Below are 17,432 nucleotides of genomic sequence, written 5' to 3' on the forward strand. Positions count from 1 at the left end.
TTATTTCGAGCCTTCTTCTTCCCAAATACTGTTTTTCACCCTATCGGTATTGTTCGATTCACAAAAGAGTCCGCCGGCTGTAAAAGCCAGGTGAACTCGCAACAAAAAAACGACGAAGTATTTAAGAAATCCGCGCAACACTTGGAAATCAAGAGGCCATCCACGCCGGGCACGCTTCCGCGGGGAGTTCCGACGGGATCCGGTGCAATTTCCGCTTACACGAACGCACCGATGCACGCCTCTTTCGAACAGTTCGTTCGCATGCGCATCGACCCGCCTCAACGGGTCCTACCTTTCGAGTGCCCGTGAATTCGAGGTCGGGACCCGGTTGCGAGTTATAATTTTATAAATAAAATTACTTCCGAGGATTATATTACCATAATCACTGAAATGGCTCTTGCTCAAGTGTAGCGGAAACAAAAAAAAAAAATTAAAAAAAAAAAAGAACGGAAAAAGGGGTGCAACACGAGGACTTCCCAGGTGGTCACCCATCCTAGTACTACTCTCGCCCAAGCACGCTTAGCTGCGGAGTTCTGATGGGATCCGGTGCATTAGTGCTGGTATGATCGCACCCGTTCATTCACCGTAACAATTTGATTACATGCGCGTTGCCGCCCAAAAGTAAAAACCAGAGCATTCCGAAGCTCATAAATTCGCAATCGAGACCCCTTATTTCGAGCCTTCTTCTTCCCAAATACTGTTTTTCACCCTATCGGTATTGTCCGATTCACAAAAGAGTCCGCCGGCTGTAAAAGCCAGGTGAACTCGCAACAAAAAAACGACGAAGTATTTAAGAAATCCGCGCAACACTTGGAAATCAATAGGCCATCACGCCGGGCACGCTTCCGCGGGGAGTTCCGACGGGATCCGGTGCAATTTCCGCTTACACGAACGCACCGATGCACGCCTCTTTCGAACAGTTCGTTCGCATGCGCATCGACCCGCCTCAACGGGTCCTACCTTTCGAGTGCCCGTGAATTCGAGGTCGGGACCCGGTTGCGAGTTATAATTTTATAAATAAAATTACTTCCGAGGATTATATTACCATAATCACTGAAATGGCTCTTGCTCAAGTGTCGCGGAAACAAAAAAAAAAAAAAATAATAAAAAAAAAAAGAACGGAAAAAGGGGTGCAACACGAGGACTTCCCAAGTGGTCACCCATCCTAGTACTACTCTCGCCCAAGCACGCTTAACTGCGGGGTTCTGATGGGATCCGGTGCATTAGTGCTGGTATGATCGCACCCGTTCATTCACCGTAACAATTTGATTACATGCGCGTTGCCGCCCAAAAGTAAAAACCAGAGCATTCCGAAGCTCGTAAATTCGCAATCGAGACCCCTTATTTCGAGCCTTCTTCTTCCCAAATACTGTTTTTCACCCTATCGGTATTGTCCGATTCACAAAAGAGTCCGCCGGCTGTAAAAGCCAGGTGAACTCGCAACAAAAAAAACGACGAAGTATTTAAGAAATCCGCGCAACACTTGGAAATCAATAGGCCATCCACGCCGGGCACGCTTCCGCGGGGAGTTCCGACGGGATCCGGTGCAATTTCCGCTTACACGAACGCACCGATGCACGCCTCTTTCGAACAGTTCGTTCGCATGCGCATCGACCCGCCTCAACGGGTCCTACCTTTCGAGTGCCCGTGAATTCGAGGTCGGGACCCGGTTGCGAGTTATAATTTTATAAATAAAATTACTTCCGAGGATTATATTACCATAATCACTGAAATGGCTCTTGCTCAAGTGTAGCGGAAACAAAAAAAAAAAATAATAAAAAAAAAAAGAACGGAAAAAGGGGTGCAACACGAGGACTTCCCAGGTGGTCACCCATCCTAGTACTACTCTCGCCCAAGCACGCTTAACTGCGGGGTTCTGATGGGATCCGGTGCATTAGTGCTGGTATGATCGCACCCGTTCATTCACCGTAACAATTTGATTACATGCGCGTTGCCGCCCAAAAGTAAAAAACCAGAGCATTCCGAAGCTCGTAAATTCGCAACCGAGACCCCTTATTTCGAGCCTTCTTCATCCCAAATACTGTTTTTCACCCTATCGGTATTGTCCGATTCACAAAAGAGTCCGCCGGCTGTAAAAGCCAGGTGAACTCGCAACAAAAAAACGACGAAGTATTTAAGAAATCCGCGCAACACTTGGAAATCAATAGGCCATCCACGCCGGGCACGCTTCCGCGGGGAGTTCCGACGGGATCCGGTGCAATTTCCGCTTACACGAACGCACCGATGCACGCCTCTTTCGAACAGTTCGTTCGCATGCGCATCGACCCGCCTCAACGGGTCCTACCTTTCGAGTGCCCGTGAATTCGAGGTCGGGACCCGGTTGCGAGTTATAATTTTATAAATAAAATTACTTCCGAGGATTATATTACCATAATCACTGAAATGGCTCTTGCTCAAGTGTAGCGGAAACAAAAAAAAAAATTAAAAAAAAAAAGAACGGAAAAAGGGGTGCAACGCGAGGACTTCCCAGGTGGTCACCCATCCTAGTACTACTCTCGCCCAAGCACGCTTAACTGCGGAGTTCTGATGGGATCCGGTGCATTAGTGCTGGTTTGATCGCACCCGTTCATTCACCGTAACAATTTGATTACATGCGCGTTGCCGCCCAAAAGTAAAAACCAGAGCATTCCGAAGCTCGTAAATTCGCAATCGAGACCCCTTATTTCGAGCCTTCTTCTTCCCAAATACTGTTTTTCACCCTATCGGTATTGTCCGATTCACAAAAGAGTCCGCCGGCTGTAAAAGCCAGGTGAACTCGCAACAAAAAAACGACGAAGTATTTAAGAAATCCGCGCAACACTTGGAAATCAATAGGCCATCCACGCCGGGCACGCTTCCGCGGGGAGTTCCGACGGGATCCGGTGCAATTTCCGCTTACACGAACGCACCGATGCACGCCTCTTTCGAACAGTTCGTTCGCATGCGCATCGACCCGCCTCAACGGGTCCTACCTTTCGAGTGCCCGTGAATTCGAGGTCGGGACCCGGTTGCGAGTTATAATTTTATAAATAAAATTACTTCCGAGGATTATATTACCATAATCACTGAAATGGCTCTTGCTCAAGTGTAGCGGAAACAAAAAAAAAAAAAATAATAAAAAAAAAAAGATCGGAAAAAGGGGTGCAACACGAGGACTTCCCAGGTGGTCACCCATCCTAGTACTACTCTCGCCCAAGCACGCTTAACTGCGGGGTTCTGATGGGATCCGGTGCATTAGTGCTGGTATGATCGCACCCGTTCATTCACCGTAACAATTTGATTACATGCGCGTTGCCGCCCAAAAGTAAAAACCAGAGCATTCCGAAGCTCGTAAATTCGCAATCGAGACCCCTTATTTCGAGCCTTCTTCTTCCCAAATACTGTTTTTCACCCTATCGGTATTGTCCGATTCACAAAAGAGTCCGCCGGCTGTAAAAGCCAGGTGAACTCGCAACAAAAAAACGACGAAGTATTTAAGAAATCCGCGCAACACTTGGAAATCAATAGGCCATCCACGCCGGGCACGCTTCCGCGGGGAGTTCCGACGGGATCCGGTGCAATTTCCGCTTACACGAACGCACCGATGCACGCCTCTTTCGAACAGTTCGTTCGCATGCGCATCGACCCGCCTCAACGGGTCCTACCTTTCGAGTGCCCGTGAATTCGAGGTCGGGACCCGGTTGCGAGTTATAATTTTATAAATAAAATTACTTCCGAGGATTATATTACCATAATCACTGAAATGGCTCTTGCTCAAGTGTAGCGGAAACAAAAAAAAAAAATAATAAAAAAAAAAAGAACGGAAAAAGGGGTGCAACACGAGGACTTCCCAGGTGGTCACCCATCCTAGTACTACTCTCGCCCAAGCACGCTTAACTGCGGGGTTCTGATGGGATCCGGTGCATTAGTGCTGGTATGATCGCACCCGTTCATTCACCGTAACAATTTGATTACATGCGCGTTGCCGCCCAAAAGTAAAAAACCAGAGCATTCCGAAGCTCGTAAATTCGCAACCGAGACCCCTTATTTCGAGCCTTCTTCATCCCAAATACTGTTTTTCACCCTATCGGTATTGTCCGATTCACAAAAGAGTCCGCCGGCTGTAAAAGCCAGGTGAACTCGCAACAAAAAAACGACGAAGTATTTAAGAAATCCGCGCAACACTTGGAAATCAATAGGCCATCCACGCCGGGCACGCTTCCGCGGGGAGTTCCGACGGGATCCGGTGCAATTTCCGCTTACACGAACGCACCGATGCACGCCTCTTTCGAACAGTTCGTTCGCATGCGCATCGACCCGCCTCAACGGGTCCTACCTTTCGAGTGCCCGTGAATTCGAGGTCGGGACCCGGTTGCGAGTTATAATTTTATAAATAAAATTACTTCCGAGGATTATATTACCATAATCACTGAAATGGCTCTTGCTCAAGTGTAGCGGAAACAAAAAAAAAAATTAAAAAAAAAAAGAACGGAAAAAGGGGTGCAACGCGAGGACTTCCCAGGTGGTCACCCATCCTAGTACTACTCTCGCCCAAGCACGCTTAACTGCGGAGTTCTGATGGGATCCGGTGCATTAGTGCTGGTATGATCGCACCCGTTCATTCACCGTAACAATTTGATTACATGCGCGTTGCCGCCCAAAAGTAAAAACCAGAGCATTCCGAAGCTCGTAAATTCGCAATCGAGACCCCTTATTTCGAGCCTTCTTCTTCCCAAATACTGTTTTTCACCCTATCGGTATTGTCCGATTCACAAAAGAGTCCGCCGGCTGTAAAAGCCAGGTGAACTCGCAACAAAAAAACGACGAAGTATTTAAGAAATCCGCGCAACACTTGGAAATCAATAGGCCATCCACGCCGGGCACGCTTCCGCGGGGAGTTCCGACGGGATCCGGTGCAATTTCCGCTTACACGAACGCACCGATGCACGCCTCTTTCGAACAGTTCGTTCGCATGCGCATCGACCCGCCTCAACGGGTCCTACCTTTCGAGTGCCCGTGAATTCGAGGTCGGGACCCGGTTGCGAGTTATAATTTTATAAATAAAATTACTTCCGAGGATTATATTACCATAATCACTGAAATGGCTCTTGCTCAAGTGTAGCGGAAACAAAAAAAAAAAAAATAATAAAAAAAAAAAGATCGGAAAAAGGGGTGCAACACGAGGACTTCCCAGGTGGTCACCCATCCTAGTACTACTCTCGCCCAAGCACGCTTAACTGCGGGGTTCTGATGGGATCCGGTGCATTAGTGCTGGTATGATCGCACCCGTTCATTCACCGTAACAATTTGATTACATGCGCGTTGCCGCCCAAAAGTAAAAACCAGAGCATTCCGAAGCTCGTAAATTCGCAATCGAGACCCCTTATTTCGAGCCTTCTTCTTCCCAAATACTGTTTTTCACCCTATCGGTATTGTCCGATTCACAAAAGAGTCCGCCGGCTGTAAAAGCCAGGTGAACTCGCAACAAAAAAACGACGAAGTATTTAAGAAATCCGCGCAACACTTGGAAATCAATAGGCCATCCACGCCGGGCACGCTTCCGCGGGGAGTTCCGACGGGATCCGGTGCAATTTCCGCTTACACGAACGCACCGATGCACGCCTCTTTCGAACAGTTCGTTCGCATGCGCATCGACCCGCCTCAACGGGTCCTACCTTTCGAGTGCCCGTGAATTCGAGGTCGGGACCCGGTTGCGAGTTATAATTTTATAAATAAAATTACTTCCGAGGATTATATTACCATAATCACTGAAATGGCTCTTGCTCAAGTGTAGCGGAAACAAAAAAAAAAAAAATAATAAAAAAAAAAAGAACGGAAAAAGGGGTGCAACACGAGGACTTCCCAAGTGGTCACCCATCCTAGTACTACTCTCGCCCAAGCACGCTTAACTGCGGGGTTCTGATGGGATCCGGTGCATTAGTGCTGGTATGATCGCACCCGTTCATTCACCGTAACAATTTGATTACATGCGCGTTGCCGCCCAAAAGTAAAAACCAGAGCATTCCGAAGCTCGTAAATTCGCAATCGAGACCCCTTATTTCGAGCCTTCTTCTTCCCAAATACTGTTTTTCACCCTATCGGTATTGTCCGATTCACAAAAGAGTCCGCCGGCTGTAAAAGCCAGGTGAACTCGCAACAAAAAAAACGACGAAGTATTTAAGAAATCCGCGCAACACTTGGAAATCAATAGGCCATCCACGCCGGGCACGCTTCCGCGGGGAGTTCCGACGGGATCCGGTGCAATTTCCGCTTACACGAACGCACCGATGCACGCCTCTTTCGAACAGTTCGTTCGCATGCGCATCGACCCGCCTCAACGGGTCCTACCTTTCGAGTGCCCGTGAATTCGAGGTCGGGACCCGGTTGCGAGTTATAATTTTATAAATAAAATTACTTCCGAGGATTATATTACCATAATCACTGAAATGGCTCTTGCTCAAGTGTAGCGGAAACAAAAAAAAAAATTAAAAAAAAAAAGAACGGAAAAAGGGGTGCAACGCGAGGACTTCCCAGGTGGTCACCCATCCTAGTACTACTCTCGCCCAAGCACGCTTAACTGCGGAGTTCTGATGGGATCCGGTGCATTAGTGCTGGTATGATCGCACCCGTTCATTCACCGTAACAATTTGATTACATGCGCGTTGCCGCCCAAAAGTAAAAACCAGAGCATTCCGAAGCTCGTAAATTCGCAATCGAGACCCCTTATTTCGAGCCTTCTTCTTCCCAAATACTGTTTTTCACCCTATCGGTATTGTCCGATTCACAAAAGAGTCCGCCGGCTGTAAAAGCCAGGTGAACTCGCAACAAAAAAACGACGAAGTATTTAAGAAATCCGCGCAACACTTGGAAATCAATAGGCCATCCACGCCGGGCACGCTTCCGCGGGGAGTTCCGACGGGATCCGGTGCAATTTCCGCTTACACGAACGCACCGATGCACGCCTCTTTCGAACAGTTCGTTCGCATGCGCATCGACCCGCCTCAACGGGTCCTACCTTTCGAGTGCCCGTGAATTCGAGGTCGGGACCCGGTTGCGAGTTATAATTTTATAAATAAAATTACTTCCGAGGATTATATTACCATAATCACTGAAATGGCTCTTGCTCAAGTGTAGCGGAAACAAAAAAAAAAAAATAATAAAAAAAAAAGATCGGAAAAAGGGTTGCAAAACGAGGACTTCCCAGGTGGTCACCCATCCTAGTACTACTCTCGCCCAAGCACGCTTAACTGCGGGGTTCTGATGGGATCCGGTGCATTAGTGCTGGTATGATCGCACCCGTTCATTCACCGTAACAATTTGATTACATGCGCGTTGCCGCCCAAAAGTAAAAACCAGAGCATTCCGAAGCTCGTAAATTCGCAATCGAGACCCCTTATTTCGAGCCTTCTTCTTCCCAAATACTGTTTTTCACCCTATCGGTATTGTCCGATTCACAAAAGAGTCCGCCGGCTGTAAAAGCCAGGTGAACTCGCAACAAAAAAACGACGAAGTATTTAAGAAATCCGCGCAACACTTGGAAATCAATAGGCCATCCACGCCGGGCACGCTTCCGCGGGGAGTTCCGACGGGATCCGGTGCAATTTCCGCTTACACGAACGCACCGATGCACGCCTCTTTCGAACAGTTCGTTCGCATGCGCATCGACCCGCCTCAACGGGTCCTACCTTTCGAGTGCCCGTGAATTCGAGGTCGGGACCCGGTTGCGAGTTATAATTTTATAAATAAAATTACTTCCGAGGATTATATTACCATAATCACTGAAATGGCTCTTGCTCAAGTGTAGCGGAAACAAAAAAAAAAAAATAATAAAAAAAAAAAGAACGGAAAAAGGGGTGCAACACGAGGACTTCCCAAGTGGTCACCCATCCTAGTACTACTCTCGCCCAAGCACGCTTAACTGCGGGGTTCTGATGGGATCCGGTGCATTAGTGCTGGTATGATCGCACCCGTTCATTCACCGTAACAATTTGATTACATGCGCGTTGCCGCCCAAAAGTAAAAACCAGAGCATTCCGAAGCTCGTAAATTCGCAATCGAGACCCCTTATTTCGAGCCTTCTTCTTCCCAAATACTGTTTTTCACCCTATCGGTATTGTCCGATTCACAAAAGAGTCCGCCGGCTGTAAAAGCCAGGTGAACTCGCAACAAAAAAAACGACGAAGTATTTAAGAAATCCGCGCAACACTTGGAAATCAATAGGCCATCCACGCCGGGCACGCTTCCGCGGGGAGTTCCGACGGGATCCGGTGCAATTTCCGCTTACACGAACGCACCGATGCACGCCTCTTTCGAACAGTTCGTTCGCATGCGCATCGACCCGCCTCAACGGGTCCTACCTTTCGAGTGCCCGTGAATTCGAGGTCGGGACCCGGTTGCGAGTTATAATTTTATAAATAAAATTACTTCCGAGGATTATATTACCATAATCACTGAAATGGCTCTTGCTCAAGTGTAGCGGAAACAAAAAAAAAAAATAATAAAAAAAAAAAGAACGGAAAAAGGGGTGCAACACGAGGACTTCCCAGGTGGTCACCCATCCTAGTACTACTCTCGCCCAAGCACGCTTAACTGCGGGGTTCTGATGGGATCCGGTGCATTAGTGCTGGTATGATCGCACCCGTTCATTCACCGTAACAATTTGATTACATGCGCGTTGCCGCCCAAAAGTAAAAAACCAGAGCATTCCGAAGCTCGTAAATTCGCAACCGAGACCCCTTATTTCGAGCCTTCTTCATCCCAAATACTGTTTTTCACCCTATCGGTATTGTCCGATTCACAAAAGAGTCCGCCGGCTGTAAAAGCCAGGTGAACTCGCAACAAAAAAACGACGAAGTATTTAAGAAATCCGCGCAACACTTGGAAATCAATAGGCCATCCACGCCGGGCACGCTTCCGCGGGGAGTTCCGACGGGATCCGGTGCAATTTCCGCTTACACGAACGCACCGATGCACGCCTCTTTCGAACAGTTCGTTCGCATGCGCATCGACCCGCCTCAACGGGTCCTACCTTTCGAGTGCCCGTGAATTCGAGGTCGGGACCCGGTTGCGAGTTATAATTTTATCAATAAAATTACTTCCGAGGATTATATTACCATAATCACTGAAATGGCTCTTGCTCAAGTGTAGCGGAAACAAAAAAAAAAATTAAAAAAAAAAAGAACGGAAAAAGGGGTGCAACGCGAGGACTTCCCAGGTGGTCACCCATCCTAGTACTACTCTCGCCCAAGCACGCTTAACTGCGGAGTTCTGATGGGATCCGGTGCATTAGTGCTGGTATGATCGCACCCGTTCATTCACCGTAACAATTTGATTACATGCGCGTTGCCGCCCAAAAGTAAAAACCAGAGCATTCCGAAGCTCGTAAATTCGCAATCGAGACCCCTTATTTCGAGCCTTCTTCTTCCCAAATACTGTTTTTCACCCTATCGGTATTGTCCGATTCACAAAAGAGTCCGCCGGCTGTAAAAGCCAGGTGAACTCGCAACAAAAAAACGACGAAGTATTTAAGAAATCCGCGCAACACTTGGAAATCAATAGGCCATCCACGCCGGGCACGCTTCCGCGGGGAGTTCCGACGGGATCCGGTGCAATTTCCGCTTACACGAACGCACCGATGCACGCCTCTTTCGAACAGTTCGTTCGCATGCGCATCGACCCGCCTCAACGGGTCCTACCTTTCGAGTGCCCGTGAATTCGAGGTCGGGACCCGGTTGCGAGTTATAATTTTATAAATAAAATTACTTCCGAGGATTATATTACCATAATCACTGAAATGGCTCTTGCTCAAGTGTAGCGGAAACAAAAAAAAAAAATAATAATAAAAAAAAAAAAGAACGGAAAAAGGGGTGCAACACGAGGACTTCCCAGGTGGTCACCCATCCTAGTACTACTCTCGCCCAAGCACGCTTAACTGTGGGGTTCTGATGGGATCCGGTGCATTAGTGCTGGTATGATCGCACCCGTTCATTCACCGTAACAATTTGATTACATGCGCGTTGCCGCCCAAAAGTAAAAACCAGAGCATTCCGAAGCTCGTAAATTCGCAATCGAGACCCCTTATTTCGAGCCTTCTTCTTCCCAAATACTGTTTTTCACCCTATCGGTATTGTCCGATTCACAAAAGAGTCCGCCGGCTGTAAAAGCCAGGTGAACTCGCAACAAAAAAACGACGAAGTATTTAAGAAATCCGCGCAACACTTGGAAATCAATAGGCCATCCACGCCGGGCACGCTTCCGCGGGGAGTTCCGACGGGATCCGGTGCAATTTCCGCTTACACGAACGCACCGATGCACGCCTCTTTCGAACAGTTCGTTCGCATGCGCATCGACCCGCCTCAACGGGTCCTACCTTTCGAGTGCCCGTGAATTCGAGGTCGGGACCCGGTTGCGAGTTATAATTTTATAAATAAAATTACTTCCGAGGATTATATTACCATAATCACTGAAATGGCTCTTGCTCAAGTGTAGCGGAAACAAAAAAAAAAAATAATAAAAAAAAAAAGAACGGAAAAAGGGGTGCAACACGAGGACTTCCCAGGTGGTCACCCATCCTAGTACTACTCTCGCCCAAGCACGCTTAACTGCGGGGTTCTGATGGGATCCGGTGCATTAGTGCTGGTATGATCGCACCCGTTCATTCACCGTAACAATTTGATTACATGCGCGTTGCCGCCCAAAAGTAAAAACCAGAGCATTCCGAAGCTCGTAAATTCGCAATCGAGACCCCTTATTTCGAGCCTTCTTCTTCCCAAATACTGTTTTTCACCCTATCGGTATTGTCCGATTCACAAAAGAGTCCGCCGGCTGTAAAAGCCAGGTGAACTCGCAACAAAAAAACGACGAAGTATTTAAGAAATCCGCGCAACACTTGGAAATCAATAGGCCATCCACGCCGGGCACGCTTCCGCGGGGAGTTCCGACGGGATCCGGTGCAATTTCCGCTTACACGAACGCACCGATGCACGCCTCTTTCGAACAGTTCGTTCGCATGCGCATCGACCCGCCTCAACGGGTCCTACCTTTCGAGTGCCCGTGAATTCGAGGTCGGGACCCGGTTGCGAGTTATAATTTTATAAATAAAATTACTTTCGAGGATTATATTACCATAATCACTGAAATGGCTCTTGCTCAAGTGTAGCGGAAACAAAAAAAAAAAATAATAAAAAAAAAAAGAACGGAAAAAGGGGTGCAACACGAGGACTTCCCAGGTGGTCACCCATCCTAGTACTACTCTCGCCCAAGCACGCTTAACTGCGGGGTTCTGATGGGATCCGGTGCATTAGTGCTGGTATGATCGCACCCGTTCATTCACCGTAACAATTTGATTACATGCGCGTTGCCGCCCAAAAGTAAAAAACCAGAGCATTCCGAAGCTCGTAAATTCGCAACCGAGACCCCTTATTTCGAGCCTTCTTCTTCCCAAATACTGTTTTTCACCCTATCGGTATTGTCCGATTCACAAAAGAGTCCGCCGGCTGTAAAAGCCAGGTGAACTCGCAACAAAAAAACGACGAAGTATTTAAGAAATCCGCGCAACACTTGGAAATCAATAGGCCATCCACGCCGGGCACGCTTCCGCGGGGAGTTCCGACGGGATCCGGTGCAATTTCCGCTTACACGAACGCACCGATGCACGCCTCTTTCGAACAGTTCGTTCGCATGCGCATCGACCCGCCTCAACGGGTCCTACCTTTCGAGTGCCCGTGAATTCGAGGTCGGGACCCGGTTGCGAGTTATAATTTTATAAATAAAATTACTTCCGAGGATTATATTACCATAATCACTGAAATGGCTCTTGCTCAAGTGTAGCGGAAACACAAAAAAAAAATAATAAAAAAAAAAAGAACGGAAAAAGGGGTGCAACACGAGGACTTCCCAGGTGGTCACCCATCCTAGTACTACTCTCGCCCAAGCACGCTTAACTGCGGGGTTCTGATGGGATCCGGTGCATTAGTGCTGGTATGATCGCACCCGTTCATTCACCGTAACAATTTGATTACATGCGCGTTGCCGCCCAAAAGTAAAAACCAGAGCATTCCGAAGCTCGTAAATTCGCAATCGAGACCCCTTATTTCGAGCCTTCTTCTTCCCAAATACTGTTTTTCACCCTATCGGTATTGTCCGATTCACAAAAGAGTCCGCCGGCTGTAAAAGCCAGGTGAACTCGCAACAAAAAAACGACGAAGTATTTAAGAAATCCGCGCAACACTTGGAAATCAATAGGCCATCCACGCCGGGCACGCTTCCGCGGGGAGTTCCGACGGGATCCGGTGCAATTTCCGCTTACACGAACGCACCGATGCACGCCTCTTTCGAACAGTTCGTTCGCATGCGCATCGACCCGCCTCAACGGGTCCTACCTTTCGAGTGCCCGTGAATTCGAGGTCGGGACCCGGTTGCGAGTTATAATTTTATAAATAAAATTACTTTCGAGGATTATATTACCATAATCACTGAAATGGCTCTTGCTCAAGTGTAGCGGAAACAAAAAAAAAAAATAATAAAAAAAAAAAGAACGGAAAAAGGGGTGCAACACGAGGACTTCCCAGGTGGTCACCCATCCTAGTACTACTCTCGCCCAAGCACGCTTAACTGCGGGGTTCTGATGGGATCCGGTGCATTAGTGCTGGTATGATCGCACCCGTTCATTCACCGTAACAATTTGATTACATGCGCGTTGCCGCCCAAAAGTAAAAAACCAGAGCATTCCGAAGCTCGTAAATTCGCAACCGAGACCCCTTATTTCGAGCCTTCTTCTTCCCAAATACTGTTTTTCACCCTATCGGTATTGTCCGATTCACAAAAGAGTCCGCCGGCTGTAAAAGCCAGGTGAACTCGCAACAAAAAAACGACGAAGTATTTAAGAAATCCGCGCAACACTTGGAAATCAAGAGGCCATCCACGCCGGGCACGCTTCCGCGGGGAGTTCCGACGGGATCCGGTGCAATTTCCGCTTACACGAACGCACCGATGCACGCCTCTTTCGAACAGTTCGTTCGCATGCGCATCGACCCGCCTCAACGGGTCCTACCTTTCGAGTGCCCGTGAATTCGAGGTCGGGACCCGGTTGCGAGTTATAATTTTATAAATAAAATTACTTCCGAGGATTATATTACCATAATCACTGAAATGGCTCTTGCTCAAGTGTAGCGGAAACAAAAAAAAAATAATAATAAAAAAAAAAAGAACGGAAAAAGGGGTGCAACACGAGGACTTCCCAGGTGGTCACCCATCCTAGTACTACTCTCGCCCAAGCACGCTTAACTGCGGGGTTCTGATGGGATCCGGTGCATTAGTGCTGGTATGATCGCACCCGTTCATTCACCGTAACAATTTGATTACATGCGCGTTGCCGCCCAAAAGTAAAAACCAGAGCATTCCGAAGCTCGTAAATTCGCAATCGAGACCCCTTATTTCGAGCCTTCTTCTTCCCAAATACTGTTTTTCACCCTATCGGTATTGTCCGATTCACAAAAGAGTCCGCCGGCTGTAAAAGCCAGGTGAACTCGCAACAAAAAAACGACGAAGTATTTAAGAAATCCGCGCAACACTTGGAAATCAAGAGGCCATCCACGCCGGGCACGCTTCCGCGGGGAGTTCCGACGGGATCCGGTGCAATTTCCGCTTACACGAACGCACCGATGCACGCCTCTTTCGAACAGTTCGTTCGCATGCGCATCGACCCGCCTCAACGGGTCCTACCTTTCGAGTGCCCGTGAATTCGAGGTCGGGACCCGGTTGCGAGTTATAATTTTATAAATAAAATTACTTCCGAGGATTATATTACCATAATCACTGAAATGGCTCTTGCTCAAGTGTAGCGGAAACAAAAAAAAAATAATAATAAAAAAAAAAAGAACGGAAAAAGGGGTGCAACACGAGGACTTCCCAGGTGGTCACCCATCCTAGTACTACTCTCGCCCAAGCACGCTTAACTGCGGGGTTCTGATGGGATCCGGTGCATTAGTGCTGGTATGATCGCACCCGTTCATTCACCGTAACAATTTGATTACATGCGCGTTGCCGCCCAAAAGTAAAAACCAGAGCATTCCGAAGCTCGTAAATTCGCAATCGAGACCCCTTATTTCGAGCCTTCTTCTTCCCAAATACTGTTTTTCACCCTATCGGTATTGTCCGATTCACAAAAGAGTCCGCCGGCTGTAAAAGCCAGGTGAACTCGCAACAAAAAAACGACGAAGTATTTAAGAAATCCGCGCAACACTTGGAAATCAATAGGCCATCCACGCCGGGCACGCTTCCGCGGGGAGTTCCGACGGGATCCGGTGCAATTTCCGCTTACACGAACGCACCGATGCACGCCTCTTTCGAACAGTTCGTTCGCATGCGCATCGACCCGCCTCAACGGGTCCTACCTTTCGAGTGCCCGTGAATTCGAGGTCGGGACCCGGTTGCGAGTTATAATTTTATAAATAAAATTACTTCCGAGGATTATATTACCATAATCACTGAAATGGCTCTTGCTCAAGTGTAGCGGAAACAAAAAAAAAAAAAATAATAAAAAAAAAAAAGAACGGAAAAAGGGGTGCAACACGAGGACTTCCCAGGTGGTCACCCATCCTAGTACTACTCTCGCCCAAGCACGCTTAACTGCGGGGTTCTGATGGGATCCGGTGCATTAGTGCTGGTATGATCGCACCCGTTCATTCACCGTAACAATTTGATTACATGCGCGTTGCCGCCCAAAAGTAAAAACCAGAGCATTCCGAAGCTCGTAAATTCGCAATCGAGACCCCTTATTTCGAGCCTTCTTCTTCCCAAATACTGTTTTTCACCCTATCGGTATTGTCCGATTCACAAAAGAGTCCGCCGGCTGTAAAAGCCAGGTGAACTCGCAACAAAAAAACGACGAAGTATTTAAGAAATCCGCGCAACACTTGGAAATCAATAGGCCATCCACGCCGGGCACGCTTCCGCGGGGAGTTCCGACGGGATCCGGTGCAATTTCCGCTTACACGAACGCACCGATGCACGCCTCTTTCGAACAGTTCGTTCGCATGCGCATCGACCCGCCTCAACGGGTCCTACCTTTCGAGTGCCCGTGAATTCGAGGTCGGGACCCGGTTGCGAGTTATAATTTTATAAATAAAATTACTTCCGAGGATTATATTACCATAATCACTGAAATGGCTCTTGCTCAAGTGTAGCGGAAACAAAAAAAAAAAAATAATAAAAAAAAAAAAGAACGGAAAAAGGGGTGCAACACGAGGACTTCCCAGGTGGTCACCCATCCTAGTACTACTCTCGCCCAAGCACGCTTAACTGCGGGGTTCTGATGGGATCCGGTGCATTAGTGCTGGTATGATCGCACCCGTTCATTCACCGTAACAATTTGATTACATGCGCGTTGCCGCCCAAAAGTAAAAAACCAGAGCATTCCGAAGCTCGTAAATTCGCAACCGAGACCCCTTATTTCGAGCCTTCTTCTTCCCAAATACTGTTTTTCACCCTATCGGTATTGTCCGATTCACAAAAGAGTCCGCCGGCTGTAAAAGCCAGGTGAACTCGCAACAAAAAAACGACGAAGTATTTAAGAAATCCGCGCAACACTTGGAAATCAAGAGGCCATCCACGCCGGGCACGCTTCCGCGGGGAGTTCCGACGGGATCCTGTGCAATTTCCGCTTACACGAACGCACCGATGCACGCCTCTTTCGAACAGTTCGTTCGCATGCGCATCGACCCGCCTCAACGGGTCCTACCTTTCGAGTGCCCGTGAATTCGAGGTCGGGACCCGGTTGCGAGTTATAATTTTATAAATAAAATTACTTCCGAGGATTATATTACCATAATCACTGAAATGGCTCTTGCTCAAGTGTAGCGGAAACAAAAAAAAAAAAAAATAATAAAAAAAAAAGAACGGAAAAAGGGGTGCAACACGAGGACTTCCCAGGTGGTCACCCATCCTAGTACTACTCTCGCCCAAGCACGCTTAACTGCGGGGTTCTGATGGGATCCGGTGCATTAGTGCTGGTATGATCGCACCCGTTCATTCACCGTAACAATTTGATTACATGCGCGTTGCCGCCCAAAAGTAAAAACCAGAGCATTCCGAAGCTCGTAAATTCGCAATCGAGACCCCTTATTTCGAGCCTTCTTCTTCCCAAATACTGTTTTTCACCCTATCGGTATTGTCCGATTCACAAAAGAGTCCGCCGGCTGTAAAAGCCAGGTGAACTCGCAACAAAAAAACGACGAAGTATTTAAGAAATCCGCGCAACACTTGGAAATCAATAGGCCATCCACGCCGGGCACGCTTCCGCGGGGAGTTCCGACGGGATCCGGTGCAATTTCCGCTTACACGAACGCACCGATGCACGCCTCTTTCGAACAGTTCGTTCGCATGCGCATCGACCCGCCTCAACGGGTCCTACCTTTCGAGTGCCCGTGAATTCGAGGTCGGGACCCGGTTGCGAGTTATAATTTTATAAATAAAATTACTTCCGAGGATTATATTACCATAATCACTGAAATGGCTCTTGCTCAAGTGTAGCGGAAACAAAAAAAAAAAAATAATAAAAAAAAAAAAGAACGGAAAAAGGGGTGCAACACGAGGACTTCCCAGGTGGTCACCCATCCTAGTACTACTCTCGCCCAAGCACGCTTAACTGCGGGGTTCTGATGGGATCCGGTGCATTAGTGCTGGTATGATCGCACCCGTTCATTCACCGTAACAATTTGATTACATGCGCGTTGCCGCCCAAAAGTAAAAACCAGAGCATTCCGAAGCTCGTAAATTCGCAATCGAGACCCCTTATTTCGAGCCTTCTTCTTCCCAAATACTGTTTTTCACCCTATCGGTATTGTCCGATTCACAAAAGAGTCCGCCGGCTGTAAAAGCCAGGTGAACTCGCAACAAAAAAACGACGAAGTATTTAAGAAATCCGCGCAACACTTGGAAATCAATAGGCCATCCACGCCGGGCACGCTTCCGCGGGGAGTTCCGACGGGATCCGGTGCAATTTCCGCTTACACGAACGCACCGATGCACGCCTCTTTCGAACAGTTCGTTCGCATGCGCATCGACCCGCCTCAACGGGTCCTACCTTTCGAGTGCCCGTGAATTCGAGGTCGGGACCCGGTTGCGAGTTATAATTTTATAAATAAAATTACTTCCGAGGATTATATTACCATAATCACTGAAATGGCTCTTGCTCAAGTGTAGCGGAAACAAAAAAAAAAAAATAATAAAAAAAAAAAAGAACGGAAAAAGGGGTGCAACACGAGGACTTCCCAGGTGGTCACCCATCCTAGTACTACTCTCGCCCAAGCACGCTTAACTGCGGGGTTCTGATGGGATCCGGTGCATTAGTGCTGGTATGATCGCACCCGTTCATTCACCGTAACAATTTGATTACATGCGCGTTGCCGCCCAAAAGTAAAAAACCAGAGCATTCCGAAGCTCGTAAATTCGCA

At 47.8% G+C, this 17,432-nt stretch overlaps 26 non-coding genes across 26 annotated transcripts; all 26 read right to left on the bottom strand.

Moving 5' to 3' along the window:
* Positions 1 to 455: 455 nt before the first annotated feature.
* LOC130811729 (5S ribosomal RNA) lies at positions 456 to 574 on the bottom strand. Its single transcript, XR_009041354.1, has one exon. It is a non-coding gene; the product is annotated as a 5S ribosomal RNA (ribosomal RNA).
* A 553-nt stretch (positions 575 to 1,127) lies between these two features.
* Positions 1,128 to 1,246, bottom strand: LOC130811852 (5S ribosomal RNA). The gene has a single exon (XR_009041472.1). It is a non-coding gene; the product is annotated as a 5S ribosomal RNA (ribosomal RNA).
* A 552-nt stretch (positions 1,247 to 1,798) lies between these two features.
* Positions 1,799 to 1,917, bottom strand: LOC130811808 (5S ribosomal RNA). Its single transcript, XR_009041430.1, has one exon. It is a non-coding gene; the product is annotated as a 5S ribosomal RNA (ribosomal RNA).
* A 549-nt stretch (positions 1,918 to 2,466) lies between these two features.
* LOC130811782 (5S ribosomal RNA) lies at positions 2,467 to 2,585 on the bottom strand. Its single transcript, XR_009041405.1, has one exon. It is a non-coding gene; the product is annotated as a 5S ribosomal RNA (ribosomal RNA).
* Positions 2,586 to 3,138: 553 nt separating this feature from the next.
* On the bottom strand, positions 3,139 to 3,257 carry LOC130811809 (5S ribosomal RNA). The gene has a single exon (XR_009041431.1). It is a non-coding gene; the product is annotated as a 5S ribosomal RNA (ribosomal RNA).
* A 551-nt stretch (positions 3,258 to 3,808) lies between these two features.
* On the bottom strand, positions 3,809 to 3,927 carry LOC130811810 (5S ribosomal RNA). The gene has a single exon (XR_009041432.1). It is a non-coding gene; the product is annotated as a 5S ribosomal RNA (ribosomal RNA).
* Positions 3,928 to 4,476: 549 nt separating this feature from the next.
* LOC130811760 (5S ribosomal RNA) lies at positions 4,477 to 4,595 on the bottom strand. Its single transcript, XR_009041383.1, has one exon. It is a non-coding gene; the product is annotated as a 5S ribosomal RNA (ribosomal RNA).
* Positions 4,596 to 5,148: 553 nt separating this feature from the next.
* LOC130811811 (5S ribosomal RNA) lies at positions 5,149 to 5,267 on the bottom strand. The gene has a single exon (XR_009041433.1). It is a non-coding gene; the product is annotated as a 5S ribosomal RNA (ribosomal RNA).
* A 553-nt stretch (positions 5,268 to 5,820) lies between these two features.
* Positions 5,821 to 5,939, bottom strand: LOC130811854 (5S ribosomal RNA). The gene has a single exon (XR_009041474.1). It is a non-coding gene; the product is annotated as a 5S ribosomal RNA (ribosomal RNA).
* Positions 5,940 to 6,488: 549 nt separating this feature from the next.
* On the bottom strand, positions 6,489 to 6,607 carry LOC130811761 (5S ribosomal RNA). The gene has a single exon (XR_009041384.1). It is a non-coding gene; the product is annotated as a 5S ribosomal RNA (ribosomal RNA).
* A 551-nt stretch (positions 6,608 to 7,158) lies between these two features.
* Positions 7,159 to 7,277, bottom strand: LOC130811872 (5S ribosomal RNA). Its single transcript, XR_009041491.1, has one exon. It is a non-coding gene; the product is annotated as a 5S ribosomal RNA (ribosomal RNA).
* A 552-nt stretch (positions 7,278 to 7,829) lies between these two features.
* Positions 7,830 to 7,948, bottom strand: LOC130811855 (5S ribosomal RNA). Its single transcript, XR_009041475.1, has one exon. It is a non-coding gene; the product is annotated as a 5S ribosomal RNA (ribosomal RNA).
* A 552-nt stretch (positions 7,949 to 8,500) lies between these two features.
* LOC130811812 (5S ribosomal RNA) lies at positions 8,501 to 8,619 on the bottom strand. The gene has a single exon (XR_009041434.1). It is a non-coding gene; the product is annotated as a 5S ribosomal RNA (ribosomal RNA).
* Positions 8,620 to 9,168: 549 nt separating this feature from the next.
* Positions 9,169 to 9,287, bottom strand: LOC130811763 (5S ribosomal RNA). Its single transcript, XR_009041386.1, has one exon. It is a non-coding gene; the product is annotated as a 5S ribosomal RNA (ribosomal RNA).
* A 555-nt stretch (positions 9,288 to 9,842) lies between these two features.
* Positions 9,843 to 9,961, bottom strand: LOC130811870 (5S ribosomal RNA). The gene has a single exon (XR_009041489.1). It is a non-coding gene; the product is annotated as a 5S ribosomal RNA (ribosomal RNA).
* Positions 9,962 to 10,512: 551 nt separating this feature from the next.
* On the bottom strand, positions 10,513 to 10,631 carry LOC130811813 (5S ribosomal RNA). Its single transcript, XR_009041435.1, has one exon. It is a non-coding gene; the product is annotated as a 5S ribosomal RNA (ribosomal RNA).
* Positions 10,632 to 11,182: 551 nt separating this feature from the next.
* On the bottom strand, positions 11,183 to 11,301 carry LOC130811814 (5S ribosomal RNA). Its single transcript, XR_009041436.1, has one exon. It is a non-coding gene; the product is annotated as a 5S ribosomal RNA (ribosomal RNA).
* Positions 11,302 to 11,853: 552 nt separating this feature from the next.
* Positions 11,854 to 11,972, bottom strand: LOC130811815 (5S ribosomal RNA). Its single transcript, XR_009041437.1, has one exon. It is a non-coding gene; the product is annotated as a 5S ribosomal RNA (ribosomal RNA).
* Positions 11,973 to 12,523: 551 nt separating this feature from the next.
* Positions 12,524 to 12,642, bottom strand: LOC130811816 (5S ribosomal RNA). The gene has a single exon (XR_009041438.1). It is a non-coding gene; the product is annotated as a 5S ribosomal RNA (ribosomal RNA).
* A 553-nt stretch (positions 12,643 to 13,195) lies between these two features.
* On the bottom strand, positions 13,196 to 13,314 carry LOC130811817 (5S ribosomal RNA). The gene has a single exon (XR_009041439.1). It is a non-coding gene; the product is annotated as a 5S ribosomal RNA (ribosomal RNA).
* A 552-nt stretch (positions 13,315 to 13,866) lies between these two features.
* Positions 13,867 to 13,985, bottom strand: LOC130811819 (5S ribosomal RNA). The gene has a single exon (XR_009041441.1). It is a non-coding gene; the product is annotated as a 5S ribosomal RNA (ribosomal RNA).
* A 554-nt stretch (positions 13,986 to 14,539) lies between these two features.
* LOC130811820 (5S ribosomal RNA) lies at positions 14,540 to 14,658 on the bottom strand. Its single transcript, XR_009041442.1, has one exon. It is a non-coding gene; the product is annotated as a 5S ribosomal RNA (ribosomal RNA).
* A 553-nt stretch (positions 14,659 to 15,211) lies between these two features.
* LOC130811822 (5S ribosomal RNA) lies at positions 15,212 to 15,330 on the bottom strand. Its single transcript, XR_009041443.1, has one exon. It is a non-coding gene; the product is annotated as a 5S ribosomal RNA (ribosomal RNA).
* A 554-nt stretch (positions 15,331 to 15,884) lies between these two features.
* On the bottom strand, positions 15,885 to 16,003 carry LOC130811823 (5S ribosomal RNA). Its single transcript, XR_009041444.1, has one exon. It is a non-coding gene; the product is annotated as a 5S ribosomal RNA (ribosomal RNA).
* A 553-nt stretch (positions 16,004 to 16,556) lies between these two features.
* On the bottom strand, positions 16,557 to 16,675 carry LOC130811824 (5S ribosomal RNA). The gene has a single exon (XR_009041445.1). It is a non-coding gene; the product is annotated as a 5S ribosomal RNA (ribosomal RNA).
* Positions 16,676 to 17,228: 553 nt separating this feature from the next.
* LOC130811825 (5S ribosomal RNA) lies at positions 17,229 to 17,347 on the bottom strand. Its single transcript, XR_009041446.1, has one exon. It is a non-coding gene; the product is annotated as a 5S ribosomal RNA (ribosomal RNA).
* Between the last annotated feature and the right edge of the window lie 85 nt (positions 17,348 to 17,432).

The sequence above is a fragment of the Amaranthus tricolor genome, chromosome 4 (assembly GCF_026212465.1).
Source record: "Amaranthus tricolor cultivar Red isolate AtriRed21 chromosome 4, ASM2621246v1, whole genome shotgun sequence".
NCBI lineage: Eukaryota > Viridiplantae > Streptophyta > Magnoliopsida > Caryophyllales > Amaranthaceae > Amaranthus > Amaranthus tricolor.